General features: G+C 27.8%; 1 protein-coding gene across 6 annotated transcripts in view; it reads right to left on the bottom strand.

The window, feature by feature from the left end:
* The window catches only part of LOC123260395 (protein Fe65 homolog), an 80136-nt gene extending 71036 nt beyond the window's left edge, over positions 1-9100 (bottom strand). For 5 of the 6 annotated variants that reach the window (XM_044721473.1, XM_044721471.1, XM_044721468.1 and 2 more), the window contains exon 1: positions 8353-9100. The gene's annotated coding sequence lies outside the window, so the exon portion shown is untranslated. The remainder of the gene's footprint in view (positions 1-8352) is intronic. The other variant, XM_044721474.1, reaches the window with a different exon arrangement.
* Positions 9101-19201: the final 10101 nt, after the last annotated feature.

Genomic DNA, 19201 nt, shown 5'->3' on the forward strand with positions numbered 1-19201 from the left:
ATTCATTTAAATATCACTTTCTGTGTTTGTCACTCATATAAATTATCAGCATACATAATTAATTATATAAATTATATTATTATTATTATTATCATTTTTTTTTATTTTTCAATGATGTGATTAAATTACAAACACAATTTTATTTTAAAATAATATTTAATCTCATTTATCCAAATTTACTCGAGACGTCGATTTGAACCGTGGTAAAATGCAATTCATGTAATTCACCTCACTTGACCACTACAGTCCAATGCCATTACAATATACGTCAATCACATTTACAAAATTCTTTATTTTATAAAAACTTATTTTCGCTTTTTTCAAACTAAATGAATTTGGATAAAAAATTTCTATAGCGCACAATATTGAATTCTTTTGATGTCTAGTTCCCCGTTTACTTTTTATTACAGTAAAATTTACCGTGAAATTCAAGTAACTTAAAGTTATTTTGTTTCTTTTTATTTCTCTTGCCTTTTTTCTTCCATATGCTGTTATAGTTTTTTGATATAAAATGCATCTATAAAGTGGTTATCCATTTAATTGAAAATAGATTTACTTTTCGCTCGACAGGCTCCGGCATCGCGGTTTAATTCGTTTATTTTTGAAAACGTTTTAACGAACAAACGAACGAGCGAACGATCTAGAAGAGGATTACTCGTTCCAGTATTTTCAACGAAGCGTGTTAACTGTTAAAGTTTTATATTCACCCGAAAAGCTTTTAGAAGAATTAAAAGATATTTTTATCGGTTTTCATTTTGTGCCGAAAAATATTTCCTAAATCATTGATTAGCTTTTAATAAACATTTAAACTATAGTTTAAACTATATAGTAACTATTGTTAATATTCTTAAACTCTCCCAAATATATATTATATTTTACACGTTGCAATAATTCATTTCCGGGGGTTATTCTCTCGGTCTTTAGCTGCTAAATGTTATATTGCATATCCCACATTGTTCTGCTCAGCTGCAACCCAACACTACCGACATTGGGCACACTGACACGTGTGTAATGGTGGTGAATATATAGCATTGCGATTGCATTATTCTCATACTTTATCTATACCACTAATAACAATTAAACCGGCGTCTGTGTGTTCTATATTGTATTCGCACCACACCCTATACTAGACTTCTTTTATTCATAGGTACACGAGAAATTGTTTATTTATATAGAATAATTGTCTAATATTAGAGTAGAATACACACATTATTTTCACGATCAATACAATGTCGGATCAATAGAATTTAAGGTAATTGTTCTAAACTTATAAATTGCACTTTTACTTGAAATTTTTATAAATAGATTTTTTTTAATCACAAATAAAAAATTTTGAAAATTTTTTGGAAAACCCTAAACTGTTTTGGAGCAAGAAAAAAATTTTTTTGCTCAATAAAACTATTTTATCCGAGAGAATTTTTATTTTACAAAATCAGTTTTTCTACCAAAATTTTTTTTATGTGTAAAGTTTATAAAAAACAAACAAATTTACAAAAAAAAAAATTTTTTTTAATGTAAATTTTTCAATTTTAGTAAAATTTTTCTCAAATTTTTAAAATTTCACTTTTAATAATGTTTCTTTTATAAATTGATTTACTCATAATAAACTTAAAGAAAAAAAATTTTTTTATTATTTTGTTTTCAGTAAACTTAATTTTATATATATTTTTTAAACAATACACAAAACCCTCCAGCAAAGCCAATAAGCGGGTTACATTAAAAAAAAAAAATAACAGTTATATAATGTTTGAAAATAGTGCTTATAATTTGCGGCTTATAATAATTTAGTGCTTTATTTAAAGAGAAAACAGTTTGTAACAAAAAAAAAATTAATTAATCATGTAGAGTTTTCAATTTTTTATAAAATTTATGACTGAAAAAAGTGCGATTAAAAAAAAATGATCAAAGTTAATTAAATAAAAGCAATAATTTTCACCGAACAGAAAGTTAAACTTTCATAAACTAGAACAAAAGGAAGTTAACATAATTTTTGTCCATTGAAAAGAACAAAAGCCATAGAAGTAATAGCCAAAAAAAAACTATTTTATTTGAGGGGTACAATAATGTCGTGTGCAAGGTGTTAACATTTTAGCGCTTCCTTAAGCTCTTTTATAATAAAATACTAAATTTCTCAGCGTATACCGGCCTTTGTTTCGCGCTTGCTCTTTAAACTCGATCATCATCTTCATCTCTTTTCAGTCTATTCTCATTCCCATTCTCAGCCCTTAGTTCCAGGGCGCGTTAGAGCTGAACCCACTTTAGCTACTCCGTACCCGGCTCTAAATTTCACTAAATTCCAAGATCTCTACTCTACTCTGTACTAGCAGAACCATAAATCCAACTCCTCGGACGTACATATCTCTCTTTTATGCGCAACTACCTATACTACTACTATTCCTTTCATACTTCATCTCTCTCTTTCTCTCTATATTCACGATAAATTTAGCGTTGCCGAGTTTAAATATTTATTTTAATTGACCCTAATCGGTCAACTTCGCTCCTCTATCGCATTGCCCACTACATCTTACCGATACCTTAAGAAACATCGTCTATTTTTAGTCTGAATTGATTTAATGATCTCTTTAATTCAGAAAGAAATTTCAAGATTTTTTTATCCCCACACTGATAGAAGGATTTATTTGTATTAAATAATATTTGTTAATAGTTAACAAATCATTTATTAGAGACCATTTTTTAGTATTAAACAAATATTTCTTAGTATTTAAAATGATTTGTTTGTATTTAATAAATCTGATATTCATTTATTAAATATTAATAAATCTTTTTAAATACTAAGAAATATTTGTTAAGGACTAAAAAATGGCTTCTAATAAATGATTTGTGAAATATTAACAAATATTTTTAACTATAAACAAATCCTTTTATCAGTGCATTCGTTGACTTTTACTACTGAATTTTCAGACATGATATTTTAAATTGAATTTTTCTTTTTTAAAAAAAATCCTAGACCTTTCCCCTATGAAAAAAATTTATATCAAAAATAAATAATTAAATGCAAATTAAAATACATAAATTAATTTTTAACTATAACTAGCAACTTTGCAGTCACTATGTGACTGCCGTGACTTGCGGACTATAAGTAAATAAAATTTTGCTTTATTAAATAATGACTTTTGTTAAATTGCATTGTACTTTCTTAAATATTGACGTTTTTAAAGATATAAGCTCATCCCGACGTTACATTCATCAAGAGCTTTCATTTGAGTACCCACATGCATTTTGATATATTTTTCGTATATACATATATATAATATATATAAATATATGAAAAATTGATGTGGGTACTCAAATGAAAGGTCTTGACAAGTGTAACATCGGGATGAGCTTATATCTTTAAAAATGTCAATATTTCACAAGATATCTGTTAAATTGCACTGTACTTTCTTATCTATTGACGTTTTTAAAGATATGAGCTCATCACGATGTTACACTCATCAAGAGCTTTCATTTGAGTACCCACATGCATTTTTGATATATTTTTCATATATACATATATAATATACATAAAATATATGAAAAATTGATGTGGGTACTTAAATGAAAGGTCTCGATGAGTATAACATCAGGATGAGCTTATATCTTTAAAAATTTCAATAGTTCACAAGATACAGGGTAATTTCTTAATTATGTATCTAGAGATAGAGAATTTCCGAATGCAGCCTAAATACTTATTATCATAAATTGACTATTGGTGAGAATTATATGAAACCATGAAAAGGCACAACTCCATTTCCAACGATATTAAATTTAACCATAAAAACCCATTTTATCATCTAAATTCACTGGCCAAAAAATTTTGCTTATTCTCTTAATAATATAAATAATATTTTCAATTATTTTTATTATGAAATTTGAACTATGTTTTCATATATTTTTAATAGATTGCAATGATAGTAAAATATATAAACTTGACCGAAAGTTAATTATTGAAAATATATCTTTTATCTACAAATAAAAAATTAATTTGATTTAAAAAAAAATTAGGAAAACGGTTGATCCTGAAGGCCATCCCTGCAACTTCCCGCCAATCCTATACCTAAACGCTTGAAATTGCACTTATGACGTTTTTGAGCTCTTCGAGCTCATAAATACAATTTGCGTGTTATTTTGAGCTCTCCGAGCTCAAAAAAATAGCTTTTGTATGCTTTTGAGCTCTTCGAGCTCAAAAGTTTGATAAAACACTGTTTTTTGAATTTTCAAATCGCAATAAGTTTTGAATGAATAAACCGATTTTCACGCGGTTGGTGGCATTCGACGCAGTTTTTTAAGCTTCATAAAGAATCTTCAAGTTTAAATTAATAGAACGAAAAATTTTGGAGTAATTCCGAAAAAAAACTTTTTTCGGTTTTCTTTCGTCAACGATAACTCACGAACGAATCAATCAATTTTGACCGGACTGGCGGCGATCGACGTCATTTTTTGATGTTAAGAGCGGACTAGTTTTTGGAATTGATCGGTAAAGCCGTTTAAAAGTTATTCCAAAAAAACCCCATTTGTAAAAATTTTTTTTTTGTACATTTTTTGCGATTTCTCAAAATCTACCGGTCCAAATCGTTCCAAACTATATCTAAAATCTAAGTTTGGATAAGCCCTTTCGAATGGCACCAACCGCGATCAAATCGGTCAAGCCGTTCAAAAGTTATGAGAGGTTTACATACATCCACACACACACACACACACACACACACACCATCGCGGGAATAGTCAGGGAAGCTTTCTAGGACTCCGAAATGTCGAGATTCGATGAAAACTCGATTTTCGTAAAACGGGGTGATAACAATAATTTCCTGATTTTTGAAAATCTTCGATTTTCTTAGCGGGGAGTTAAAAATCTAACCAATAAAATTATTTTTATGAAATTTTTTATTTTAAATAAAAAAGAAAAATTCTTGAATTGAAATTAATTTTAAAAATATTTTCAATACATAAAAATTCTCATAAATTGAATCCATATATTTTTATGCCTGAACCATAAATAATAATAATAAAATATATTATTGATTTAATATACCAGAAATCTCTTGTAACGAGAATCATTACGATAAATTTGTAAGAAAAAGTAATAAAAAATAATAATTTAAATTGGAAAATCCGTAGAATATAAAAACGATCCTTTTCGGTAGGATTTCATTTCACAACCCGTCGCACAAGCTCGTTTCCGGTTCCTCTTTACCTTTTTTTTTTTTTTTTATCTTTTAGCGGCCCACCCTTCATTTCCACATCCCACAAATCGTTGTTAGAAAGTAGATCAATTTTAATTCCCGGCAATAAATTTTAATATAGATATCGGAAAACCCTTAGCTTTTATATGTATGAGAAAAAAGAAGAAAAGAAGACAGTATAGTAGTAATGTTGTACAATAATAATGTATCGAGGAAGTTGCCCGGATTTTTAGGTTAAGGTTAAAGATTTTCTCCGGTGAAAATAGGCGGGTAGTTTTAGTTATTTTGTTGGCGTTTGTTTGATCGACTCAGAAGCAATAAGTCAAAAAGTTTAAAGTTATAAGGAAACGCTAGAAACAGAAGATGCGTACACAGAAGGATGTCGCAAAGAGTATTGACGTCAACCGAGTTTTAAATATTGTATCCAAGTCACGTTCCAGAACCACCCGTATCTACCCTCTTCTTTCTTCCTCTCGTCCTTTACCCACTTCACCTCCGCTTTTACCGCCTCTTTCACCTCAACCTCAACCTCGAGGTATCCAACGCCCCACCTAACCCCTGATAGTGTATCTGAACGTCGCATAACTACCGCAAGGTTTCTAAGGAGACCTAAAAAGAAAATCTACGAGAAGACGAACTTTTTTTTTTTCAAGAAAATAAAATTTAAAAAAATATATACCAGCGAAAAAAAACTTTTGTCTCAGCCAGGTTCTCGCTCTAAGTAATAGAGCTTAATACACGAACGCTCAAGTTAGTTGGCTCAACGCTAAGCAGCTTGATGAACAAGATATCTTCTTGTACATATAGATATATACTTTTTTTAAAGTTTATAATCCGCAATTAACAGGCGAAAATTGTGAACATGGATAATTATATTGTTATAAACTTGGGGATTACTTTTTAATTTAAACCTGTCATTTTCTTGACGTTTCATTTAATATTTAGATTAAAATTTTATTATTATTATTTTTTTAATTAAGCAACTGGTTACCTGGTTCTGATAATTTAGAATTTGAACCAAATTAAATTATTGTGTCAATAATTTAATTTGCGAATTTGATTTCAGATTAATTAGGTTAATCTGAGTGATCGAGATAGGACGATTGTTTAATTAAAAAAAAAAAAAAAAAAAAAAATTGAGATAATATTATTTAAAGCTTTTATCGTGATGATATTATAATTTTCAATTTAAGTATTTACTGTAATATTACAGAAGTAAAAATAACTCTAAATAGAATATTATTTACTTGATAAAGATTTTTATTTTTAGTTTTTATTGATGTCTTTTTAATCTTATGTAATCAATCTCTAGCCCTTAGATCAGTCTTGGGATATTAAATTCAATATTACTTAATATGAATATTCATTGAATAAGGATATGATTCATTTATTACCATAATCATTAATTCTCTTTGATTTTATGGTAATTTGAAAATATAAGTTTTGCATAAATATTGAATTTTATAATTTTCAAGAGTTTTCATTTATTATTTAAAAATAATAAAATATATTTTATTCAATTAGCTTATAGCGATTTGCATTATACACCATACATAAAATAATACTTTTTTACATGCATTATCACATAGTTAATTAATATCACATTTCATCTTTTACATTGATGATCATTATCAAATTTTGTTAGCATGATTAATATTCAATTTGATAAAGTTTTTAAGTAGCATTTTAATTTATAAGATTCTCATTTTTTATTTAATTAATACTAATAAAATAATAATAATAATAATAAAAAATAACATCTTTACTTAGTCTTAAAAAATCAAAATTTTTAATTACTAGATATATTCACCCAAGGATGTTATGAGTGCTCATACCGACAATAGTGTGGTGAAAATAGTTAAAAAATAAAAATTGAATTAGTCTATCATCATTTGGATCGGGAAAGTTGGCTTACAATAATAAATGCTCTTTAATAAGTAAAATCACCGATCTTAGGAATAATGTTTAATAATAATAATAATAATATTAGTAATTAAAAAGGTGGATTAATTCTTAGCCAAATTCCTTGATCCAAATTTTGGATGGTATTGAATTAATAAAATTTAACTGTGTCTACACGGAAAAAAGTAAACTGTAATATTCATTCGGATTCCGGTTAATTTTTAAAGTTTCAAACAGTAAAGCAGACATCGGGGTGGCAAAAATATAAACATTAGAGAACTTAATGTAGAAAGTATAAAACCCACAATTTATAATTTAATATCTAAAATAAGTGATTAGTAGCTGTCACTATAGTAAATAATGACTCTTTCATCTTAAAAAATTACAGTTTCAAACAGTAAAAATTGCCATTTCAATATATAGTCCATATTATGAGGAGAAGGGGAACTCAGATGAAAGAGAAGGGGGTCTCACTCTGGGAGAATTTAACACTTGAAACAGTAAAAATTATACTTTTAAAATATACATTTTACCAGCCCTAGCAATTTACTAATTTTATTTTATACTTTTTACAGATCATTTTTTAGGCACGAAATGATGAATATCAAAGTCTGAATTCTTAATTATTATACGTTAACATTTTAGACATTTAAATAGCGAATATTACTGTTTAAAATAGTATTTTCTTCCACGTAAAGAGAAAAATTGTAACGTTTAAATGGTAAATATTATATAGTGAATAGTAAAATCATGATTTTACTGTTTGAAATGGTAATTTTTAGCAGTTGATCATTACTTATTATAAATCGAATGTTATTTATTACAGTTTACTTTTTTCCGTGTAAAATTTGGATTGGGGAATTGGGCTAAGAATTAATCAACCTTTTTAATAAATAAAAACACCGATCTTTGAATTATATATAAAATAATAATAATAATAATAATTACTCCATTTTGCTTTTATTACTTTTTTAACTTTTGGTGCCATTTCATCAAGAACTAATATCATACTATCTAAAATCATATTAACCGCAGCATTAAATTCAATAAAATCAAAAGTATTATTTAGATCATTTTTATAGATGACATTATTCACTTTATCATCTAATTTTGACAAAAACAAATCATAGTCTAAATTAAATAATAATAATAATAACAACAATGAAAATAATTTTTAAAAAATAAAAAAAAAGTAACTTCTTAAAAAAAGTGATAATAAAATAAAATAAAAAATCCTTATTACTTATTTTTAATATCAAGCACTTACCATTAATAACTCTTAAACCCAGTCCTCAAGATATGATACTTCTCCTCCGTTAAAAAACAGTCTAATTACCATGAAATAACAAAAAAAAAAAACCAGAATAAATATAAATAAATAAATAAATACCGCACAGTGGAGAGTTACTTGCACAATATAACAACACCAACTCAGTGAGTACTAAACTCTGCGTGCGTTTGACGTGAAACGTAACACGAGGGTAACTATTTCTTCCTTTTTTTATATTTTTTGGTCTTTTATTCTTTTTCTTGGTTCTACTCGCCCTCACCCTCGCCGCTCACCCCTCACCCCTCGACACTCTTTTCCGACTCTCTCACACACTCTCCGTGTGGCCTTGACGCGTGATGCGCAAGCGAGCTAACCGCTGCCAGATGCACAGCAACAAAATGTTTAAAAGTTTATATTAAATATAAAAAAAAAAAAACATTGTAAAAAAAAATTTCTCCGTCTGGTGTTTTGGTTTTGCCGCGAGCGCGACGAGAAATTTGAAATTATCGAGTAGAGTGTCGAGCTAAAACGATGTACCAGTACCCTTGGTACAAAGACGCGAAAACGTGACACTTTAAATGAAGCACGCAGCCTAGGTATAGTGTGGGATGATGCAAGGGTGAGAGAAAGAAAAAGAGAGTGATGGGAGACAGGTAGTTGTATAGTGCGATAAATAGAGTAAGTCGCTCCACTCGCCTGCGCGTATGCTTCACTAGGAGGGTGTTATGGCGCTGGTTTTGGGGTGAAAGAGAGACTTTGAAGGCTACACAGCCAACAGTCTTTTCCCCCTCCATAATACCAATCTAACCCCGGCGACCGCGCGACCGTGCGCAACCCCTCTTCCAACCCGCTCATCCATCTCAGGGGTGTATTTTCTTTTCGCAGTACCCTTTATTTTTTATTTTATTTTTTCTTTAGAATATCTATGGTTATTTTTGTTAATTTTTATTTTTTCGAGTACTTTTTTTTTATTTTTTCTTGATCATTCATTGACATTTATCAATAATTTTGCTCTTTAATTCGAATTTCTTTTTTATTCAATAAAAAAACTCAAGAGAAAAAATCGCACCAAAAAATCATTTTTGAAGAAATTTTTTGTCGAATAAAAAGAAATTTTTTAATAAAGTAAAATAGAAATTTTTTAGTTTAAAAATTTTGTGCTTGATTTATTACACAAATTTTTAAAAATGTTTTTCTCCAAAGTCATTTTTTTTTTATCAATCTACAATAATTTTTAAAACAGGAACCATTTAATTTTGAAATTCTTGAAAATACTTTATAAAAATTAAAAATTGAAGTTTAAGAATGAATAAAATTAAAAATTTAGAAAAAAAAACAATATAAATTTTTATACTAATAAATTAATCGGTAAGAAAAGAAAAGATTGGCAATAAAATGAAAAAAGTGAATACCAAAGGATAAATTAAGTCTTATCAACAAATAATATTTTTAAATATCTTTAACAAAAATCTTTGAAATATTAAATATTTATTTAATAATTATTACCTTGTTAAAAAAAGTTTAAAAATTTTACTTTCTAACATCTAACTAATATTTATATATTAAAAAAAATTGTATGAAATTGTAAAGTTATGTAAATAAAAGACTAATACTAATAAATTAATTTGATTTTTTAACTAATTACAATAACATTTCTCAAAAAATGAATATTACAACCTTACTTAAAATTCAGATTTTCATAATTTACAAGAACGTGAAAAATAGCGAAAAATTGATAATTTATTCAAAAAATAATAACAATGATAGCGATGAGCACAATAGGCAATTGATCGAAGGCAGTTAGTAGTGACAGAACGATTACTAATCTTTTACCAATTTGCTCCATTTCTTGTTCGCCGGCAATAAAATAGTCGCTAATGGTCCAAGCACAATGGAATAGCGGAAGAGTACCAGGAGAGAGAAGAAAGGATGTTAATGGCAATAAAAATGGAGGTAAAGATGATGGCGTCGATTACCGATTCTTGATTCTAAAGAGGGAGTACTTTGCAAATTCTTCAAAATTTATTTAAATTTTATTTTTTGAAAACTTTAAAGTTAAAAAAATTTTATTTTTTTTCCAATTCATAACAATATTAAATTAATAATCGACTAAAATACGGCAATAACAGAAGCACAGCGAGTTTAAACGCTTGATAGAAATAAATTAACTCGAGTGAAGGCATTAGAAGGTGATTGTAATTTCACACATGAGGTAGCAACCCTCCCTCTACCAGAAACTCAGATTATTCGTTTTCCTCATGTCCTCCCTCCAGACATACCTTCACTAACAAACTCTGTATTATATATCGCAGATCGTACATTGTATACTGTTTCGCGAGCACGTGTGTGTATATTATTCCCTCATATTCGAATTGGGTATTCGCAGCCTTATTCGCTATATACATTAACTCTGTTGTGCGTTGATCCTATTCCGACTCGACTCATACTCGCGCTTCTCTACCTCTTCCACTGTTGCTATACCGACACTCACTCACTAATCCAATTAATTTTCTCTCTTCGTCTATGGCGACATGTTTCACTGTTCCCTCTGTATACTCTATACCCATGTACTACTGTACATAGTTATGTTGATTTAATTACTCCGGAGGTATTATCACGGGGGAGGCTCAAAATAAACTTCTGGTAAATAATTCGCCCGATCATTCGGTGGATTTTAAAAAATAAATCAAATAATAAATAAATATTTAAATAAAATAATTTAAAATAAAATAAAATAATTAAAATAAAATCAAATAATAAATAAATAAATAAATAATCAATTAAATAAATAAATAAATATTCATATTAAACATTGATGCAAAAAAAAATTATTTTATTTAATTTTGAGTGAAGAAACTTCTTACAAAAAAGAAAAAAATTCTTAATCTAAAATGATAATATCTTTAATTGAAAAAAGGAGTTCTTTCTAATACAATCCTAAAAAATTATGCTTAGAATTTTTTTTAGAAATTGCATTTTTATTTATTTTAAGTTTTTTGAAAAAAACGTTTCAGAATAAATTTTTTATCAAAAATGAGATTGCTTTTTTTTAAAAAATTAAAAAAAAAGTTATTGAACGGTAAATTTAATTATATTGACTAAAAAAAATAGAACCTAAATCATTATTTAGAATTTTTTTTAGGAATTACATTTTTATTTATTTTAAGTTTTTTGAAAAAAACGTTTCAAAAAAATTTGAAAAAAAATTTTTTTATCAAAAATCAGATTGCCTTTTTTTAAATTAAAAAAAAAAAAGAGTTATTGAACAGTAAATTTAATTATATTGACTAAAAATAATAAAGCATCACATTAATCATTAGTTAGAATTTTTTTTAACGTACGTAAAAAATAGAATAATTAATAAGACAAAAAATTCAAAAAGTTTTCAATTAAAAAAATCAAAAATTGTGAAAAATTTATTCTGTAAATTTTCATAATTAAATTATAAATTCGCCGGGAAATAAAAAAAAATATTTCAAAACATTTTGGATTTTACAAACAAAAAAAATAGCTAACCATAGAACTAAAAAAAATCTAAGAAATACAAAATAATAATAAGTTTATGGTTTCGAAAAAATTTCCCATTATTCAGATTAATTTTATCTATCAATATCCATTAGATAATTTGAGTTTCCGTGACCTGCTAAAGAGCCTATAGCTGATAAAAATTTCCATCTATTTCTCCCTTGGGACTCCTCTACACAAAACAGCATTAAAATTCGTTATCCAATGGATATAAATTCATAAATATAATCCACAAAAGAAAATTATACGAGGTCCCTGAGGGGGCGTATCTACATTCCTCCTCGTGCATTATCGAAATTTGATTGCACGAAAGCAAGCGTGTATCGAGGCACATACATAATCTTATTTTAATATACCTCGTAGGTAGATATAGGATATTATACAAGGTACCTTACCCGATAATTTAATGTCTACGGTGAACCCTATTTGAGTGTAACTCTGGCGTGTTATCTCGCTGGATATATTAAACATTCACCTAGAATCAGCAGGGGCATTCACAGTTACCGTCTAGCTTTCTTCTCTCTAGAGAAAAATTTAATGCATATGTACAAAGAAATAAAAAGTATCCGAAAAGAACACCAGAGAACGAAGCTAGCTTTATATACATATATGTCTTATAAAAAATTAAAATTTCATCTGCTCCCTCGTTATACCGCGATACAGCCTCTGTAATCCTCACAGTTCACCGACGGCTTTGGTAATTAATTTCGACTAACTTTGGCCCAACTTCAATCTTATTTATTGAAAATTACGAGCAATAGTGAACTAATTACTTTATATTTCCGTGGGGAAACCTTCGATAGATTGTTCAGTAATTATTATTTATTAATTATCTTGAGGACGATAATCACTCGTTAAGAAGCTCCTAATAATTTATGATGTTCCATCAGTCTTAAATAGATAGCTCATTAGTTGTTTGCTGATGTACTCAAGAATTAATCAATTTATATGTAAGAGATTATTCATGACATAATATCAAATTGATATTTAAAGGTCGATTATTTTTTAACAACTTATAAGATTAATTTTTTTTATGAAATATTATTCTGGCAAAATTATTAAAAATTCTGTTTTTATAAATTGAATTGAATTTCAATAAAAAAATTCTTATATTTAAAATTCGTTGAAAGCGAAGAATTATTTTTAAAAAACATGTCGACTAGAACCGAGCCTGGAATCGAACCCAGACCTGCCTGATTATATTTTAGTAAATGGTGTATAAAGAGCAGACCGGGAAATATATGAAAAATTTACTTATTATTAAAACATATTTTTGTTTAAAAAAAAAGTCTTCTAGACATTAAAAAATTTTTTTGAGACAAATTTGACTCAATATTAATCCTGAATTTTTACACTAAAAAAAAAAAATTAATTTAATTCAATTGAAAAATTCTTGAAAAAAAAAATCATTTTAAAAAGCTTTATTATCTTAACTTTAGTAGAAAAATTTTTAAATCGATAAATTTTTTCTTCAAGGAAGTTCGAGCGTAACTAATGAGTCAAAATAGTGTTAAAGTTTTTTTTTAATTTTAGTTTTCCCAATATCCGTCAAAATTCTTTATTTTAATTTAAAATAATTTAAACAATTTAATAATTGATAATTTTTACTTATTTAATAAAGTAAAGTAATAAAATGACTTTGGAATTTATTACTTGCTGGAATAAATAAACAGATTTGGCAATAGTGCGCTTGATTATACCCATAACTGAGACGTGGATGAGTGTGTGAGAAACATTTCTCTCTCTGCAACTATATTTCTATCCTTTTCTTTTTTCTCAGCTGTTGACGCGATGATGTCAAATGTTTATTCGAATAAATGGCTGACGATAAACGAGTTACAAACATAAAATTTGACTAAATATTTCAAAAATTATATCGGTAATGTATTATTATTAAATTGTTTGTATATTTTGGAAAAATCCAAGTTACTTGTGTATAGTTTTTTATCCGTTAAAGTTGGGAGGTTAATATTGAAAAAAATAATTAAAGTCTCGACAAAAGTTTGTCCGCCATAAGAGCCCGTGTATAAGGAGATAAAATATGTGATTTTTAAAATTTAATATCTAAGTAACTAAACGGTGAATCTTTTTTAAATTTTGGAATTAAATAAATAACGTATTTATTTATACGTATATTTAATTTCAAAGCTGAAAGTTGGAAATTATTTTTTACATAAGATTCGCTCGAACTTCCTTAATCATTTAATTTTTTTTTCTTTTCAGTGTGCTTTGTCAAAATTGGCTAAATAATAAAAATTGGTCGAAACAATAAATTATATTTCCGGTCCAATCATCAATTTTCAAAGTAAAAAATAAAAATTCTTTTGATTTCGAGCACAAGTTATTTTTCGCTTCTTCCGAATAATTTATTCAGTTAAAAAGTTTTTTTTTAATCAAATTTATTTATTTTTTGAATGTACAAATTTTTTCCTTTAAAATAAAAATTAACTTATTTATCTGTTAAAATATTGTCTAAATGATAATTTTTCGTACGGAAATAATTTACAGGATTACAGAAAAATAAAAATAAAAATATTGACCGATAATTCAGGGGTTGGATATCGTACTCGGGGTCAATCTATTGTCGGAATTATATTTTTTCCTTTCTTCCCTCGTACTTCTTACCATACATGCACTGCACGTACACTCATCTTCACAACTTCTTCATCCATATACTTACGTATATTTTATACGTATATAAATATATATCTTGTTCTTATTTTGTTGAGTTGGCGACTCGACGACCCCGTTAGAATAGAAATCATTATTTCCACGCCGGCAATTGTCAGAGACGGTGCTCTCTCCTCCGCTGGCATCGATCCAATATTATCGATTCTTCGATGTCACACAACCAATAATCGGTTAAAAAGACCTCCGACTACGGCTAATAGTCCCAGATAATAAAAGATAATAATAATACTAAAATTTTATAATTATTACCAACGATTTTATAATCTGTTGGGTATCAGCTATTCAGCGCAGTTTACAAATGTCCTCACGCTTAATCCTTTTACATCCTTCGCATTAGCAGTTAACAGAGAAAACAAACAAATAATTTCCATAAAATAATCACAATTATTTTACTTGCTTTTTTAACTTTTTTAACATTAAAAAATAAACTAGTGTAATTCACGAGAAAGATTTTTGATGAAATTAAGAAAAAAAATTTTTTTTAACAAAATTTTTATTACATATCCTGAAAAAATTTAAGACTTATTTTTTATACAAAAATTTTTATCTATATTATTAAAAGAATAAGTGAAATTTTTTAGTCAGTCAATTAATATGAAAAAATGGGTTTTTATGATAAATATTTAGACTGCATTCGAAAATGCTTGATCTCTAGATACATAATTAAGAAATTACCTTGTATCTCGTGAACTATTAACATTTTTAAAGATATAAGCTCATCCCGATGTTACACTCATCAAGACCTTTCATTTGAGTACCCACATCAATTTTTCATATATTTATATATATTATATATATATGTATATATGAAAAATATATCAAAATGCATGTGGGTACTTAAATGAAAGCTCTTGATGAGTGTAACATCGGGATGAGCTTATATCTTTAAAAACGTCAATATTTAAGAAAGTACAATGCAATTTAACAATTATCTAGTGAAATATTGACATTTTTAAAGATATAAGCTCACTCTGACATTACACTCACCAAGACCTTTCATTTGAGTACCCACATCATTTTTTCATATATTTATATATATTATATATATGTATATATGAAAAATATATCAAAAATGCATGTGGGTACTCAAATGAAAACTTTTGATGAGTGTAACATCAGAATGAGCTTATATCTTTAAAAATGTCTATAGTTAAAAAAGTATAGTGCAATTTAACAAAATTAATTATTTAATAAAGCAAAATTTTATTTATTTATAATTCACAAGTCACGGCAGTCACATAATGACTGCAAGCTTGCTAGTAAATTAATAAATTATTATAAACAAAATTTTATTAAATTCTAAAGAACAGTTTTTTAATTAATTAATTTTTCTTGGATCTATTAAATTTTTTTGGTGTAAAATTATTAAATGGAGAAATTTTCGCTCTTCACAAAGAAAAAAAATTTTGTATTGAGAAGTAAAAATACTTCAACAAATTCCTGAACCAAGAAATTTATGACTAGATAATAATTTGTTCTTTTAGTATGCGAAATTTCGATTTTTTTGAGTCAAAAGTGAATTTCTAATTAAGAGAAAATTTTGAAATAAAAGTAGCATTCAAAGAAAATACTTTTCCTTAATCCAAAAATTTTTTTTCAATGTCTACCAATTGAACAGAAAATTAATGTGCGAAAAAAATTTTTTCCTCAATGTATGATGAATAAGAAGAATAAAAAAATATGCTAGATAATAATCTGACATATTAGCATCGATCATTGTAATTTAATTAGATATCAACAGTGTCATCCTCAGATAACGTAATCGATAATAGATCAATTATAGAGTAATTATAGTTGTATATCAATTACGATAAACTTAACCATGCAAGATGTGTATAGGAGAGCAGACATGTACCTATGTAGATATTATGTTTAACAACAGATAACAACTGATGCTTCGGGTAAACTTGTTTGAAAATAAACTTTCCATTTAAACTCTCCCACGATCCATTAACCAAACAGTTATTGCTATTATTATTATAAAGGGTGTACATATGTAGTCTTGGTCTCACCCTGGGTCTTCCTCATGGCTCGTGTGTTCCAGGTTAGTATGAGCGCATACAAGATGATGTATATGTAGGAGGTACAGCCGAGTGAAGAGTTTAAAGGGTATTATTGATTTCCAAAAAAACCAGATAGGATGAATAGACCGCTCGGGATCGATGCGCCCTGGGCTTTAATAAAAGGTTCAAAAATCAGAAAAGGACTTTCCTTTGGAGCTCAAGAGTAAGGAGCAAGGTTTTGTTGGCTTACCACAGACTTACCCTCCGATGGCGATGGATGCTCGGATGAGCTGAGCGCCAATAGCATCAGCAATACCACCGTAAGAATAGTGATGCAGTTTGATCCTCCTTTTTCCGGCGTAGGTTAGAGCACCTGAGGGACGAGTTATATATTCCCCGGTTTTATACTTACTTCAACAAAATCTCACTTTAAACTTACTGCGGCCATGTCCTCACTTTTTTCTTTTTTAGTTTTATTTTAAAATCTTGTATATTGTGTTTTCTTTCTTGGGATTTTCTGCTTTATTTTTATTCCGCTGTTACATCTCAGACATTTCTTCGAGGTACTTCAAATGGCCTGGCTGTGAGTCAACAACTTTTTTTATATTTTATTAACTCCGGGTCTTTCTGTCACACTGTTAAATGGAAGCTTCATTCGCTTTTTGTCAAATACAAAATCTTCTGAGTTATTTTTTCTTTTAAACAAGCAGAATTAAGTGAAACTGGATATTTATTTGATGTAAGTTCAAAATAAAATTCTTTTAATAAAACGAGAAAACTTGTGATCGAAATTTCTATTTTTTATTCAATACCTAAGCTCAAATTTTACTTTTACCTTTAATACAATTTTTATTGAAAAAAAAAACAATGATTTACTTGATAAAAATTCTAAAACTTTTTTTTTAAAGTGATTTGGAAAAGGTGACAGCTTGTTTGGCTAGAAATCGATAGATCATATTCTAAGAAATGATTCTAGACTTATGTTGGCGAAAAATTGCGGTAATTTTCAAAGTCTTAATGATTTTTCAAGCTGGGGAGCTAGAAAATGACCTTAATTAGGTGTTATTGGTGAAATTTTTGCAAAAACCTCTGAGCAGAGAAAAATTCAATGAATTTTTCTCCAACCTGGCTATAGGGCGATTCCGCGGGGGACGATTTTTGACATAAATTTTTAAATCACAGTATTTGTTAATTTTTTTTATACCAATTTTATTTAATTTGAAGAGGGTAAGAGCATTTGTGTTGCACGAACGTCGAAGTCTAATTTGAAAAGCAAATTAGTTTTGATAACTGCTACTAAAAAAAAACGTAGAAAAGTTGCAAAAAAAGTTACGCAAAAGTTACGCGTTTTTTATGCTTACAGTGATTCTGAAGATGAACCTTAAGTCTGATAAATCGCCGACTATTCCAAACAAATAATTTATTTTAGTTACATAGGAAAGTGCTAATTAGTGATACAGCATCTATGATCTCATATCTTTAATTTAAAGTTACATGGAAATGTTTATATTTACTACAGTGGGACGTGTTGCACCCGCGACTGGATAAAAAGTGAATAATTTATAACATTTATTTCTTTTAATAATTTTATTTAAATTAATAATTAGTTTGTTTTGTATTCTTTTGAAGAATGTAAAAATAATTTAATAAATATTCCATAATTAACAGACTTTTTTCATTCTAGCTTCATGACCTTTAATGGTGGGCCGATTTCGTTGCACCCGCGATAGCACTTTGAACCTCTCCTGTGTCTATTTAGACATTTTATTAAATGTTTTTTATATTAATTTTTGTAAAACAGATTACAATGTAATCCTGCGACCAGTCATTTCTTTAAAAAGAGTTTTTATTTTCTTAGTAAGAAGCCTTGAGTGAGTCTAAATGTTGCACCCGTGAGTACGGAATCGCCCTATAGAAATCGATAGATGAAATCATAAGGAATGATTCTAGACTTGAGTTGGAGAAAAATTTCGATAATTTTCAAAGTTTTAACTATTTTTCAAGCTGGGGAGCTAGAAAATGACCCTAATTAGGTTATTGGTGAAATTTTTTCAAAAACCTCTGAGCTGAGGAAAATTCGATGGATTTTTCTTCAACCATCCGAAATTTAAACTTTTTATTAAATACAAAAGCTTAAAAATTTTTTTTCCTTCTAAATCCTTCATTAAAGAGTTGATGTGACGTTTTCATTGTTGTCGCTTTTCGTTGCTATGGTAACCACTTTGGCAACGGTTACTATGGCAACGGTTACCATGGCAACGGTCTATTATTAATAAATAAAATTTGTGAAAATGAATTAAATTGTCGACAATAATAATTTTAACAGAAGCGCGCAAAGCGCGCTCGATTTTCTAGTAAGTATAGATAAATATTTATTTGATAGAAATATCAACGATGTGATATTATTTATCCTTAAAAAAAATTATGACTCATTTTAGTTAAATATTCATCAAATAGAAATTCCAAAAAAATTTTTTTTTGTATAGATTCGATCTAATTATGACACCAAATCTGTAATTTTATTTTCGATTTGTCAAATTTTTGGTGATAAATTTAAAATTCAAAATTCTCTTTGCGACCTCAAAGTTACTTCTAATGACCTTAAAATCATTTTTTGCACCAAAAAA

Source organism: Cotesia glomerata, linkage group LG3 (assembly GCF_020080835.1).
Source record: "Cotesia glomerata isolate CgM1 linkage group LG3, MPM_Cglom_v2.3, whole genome shotgun sequence".
Taxonomy (NCBI): domain Eukaryota; kingdom Metazoa; phylum Arthropoda; class Insecta; order Hymenoptera; family Braconidae; genus Cotesia; species Cotesia glomerata.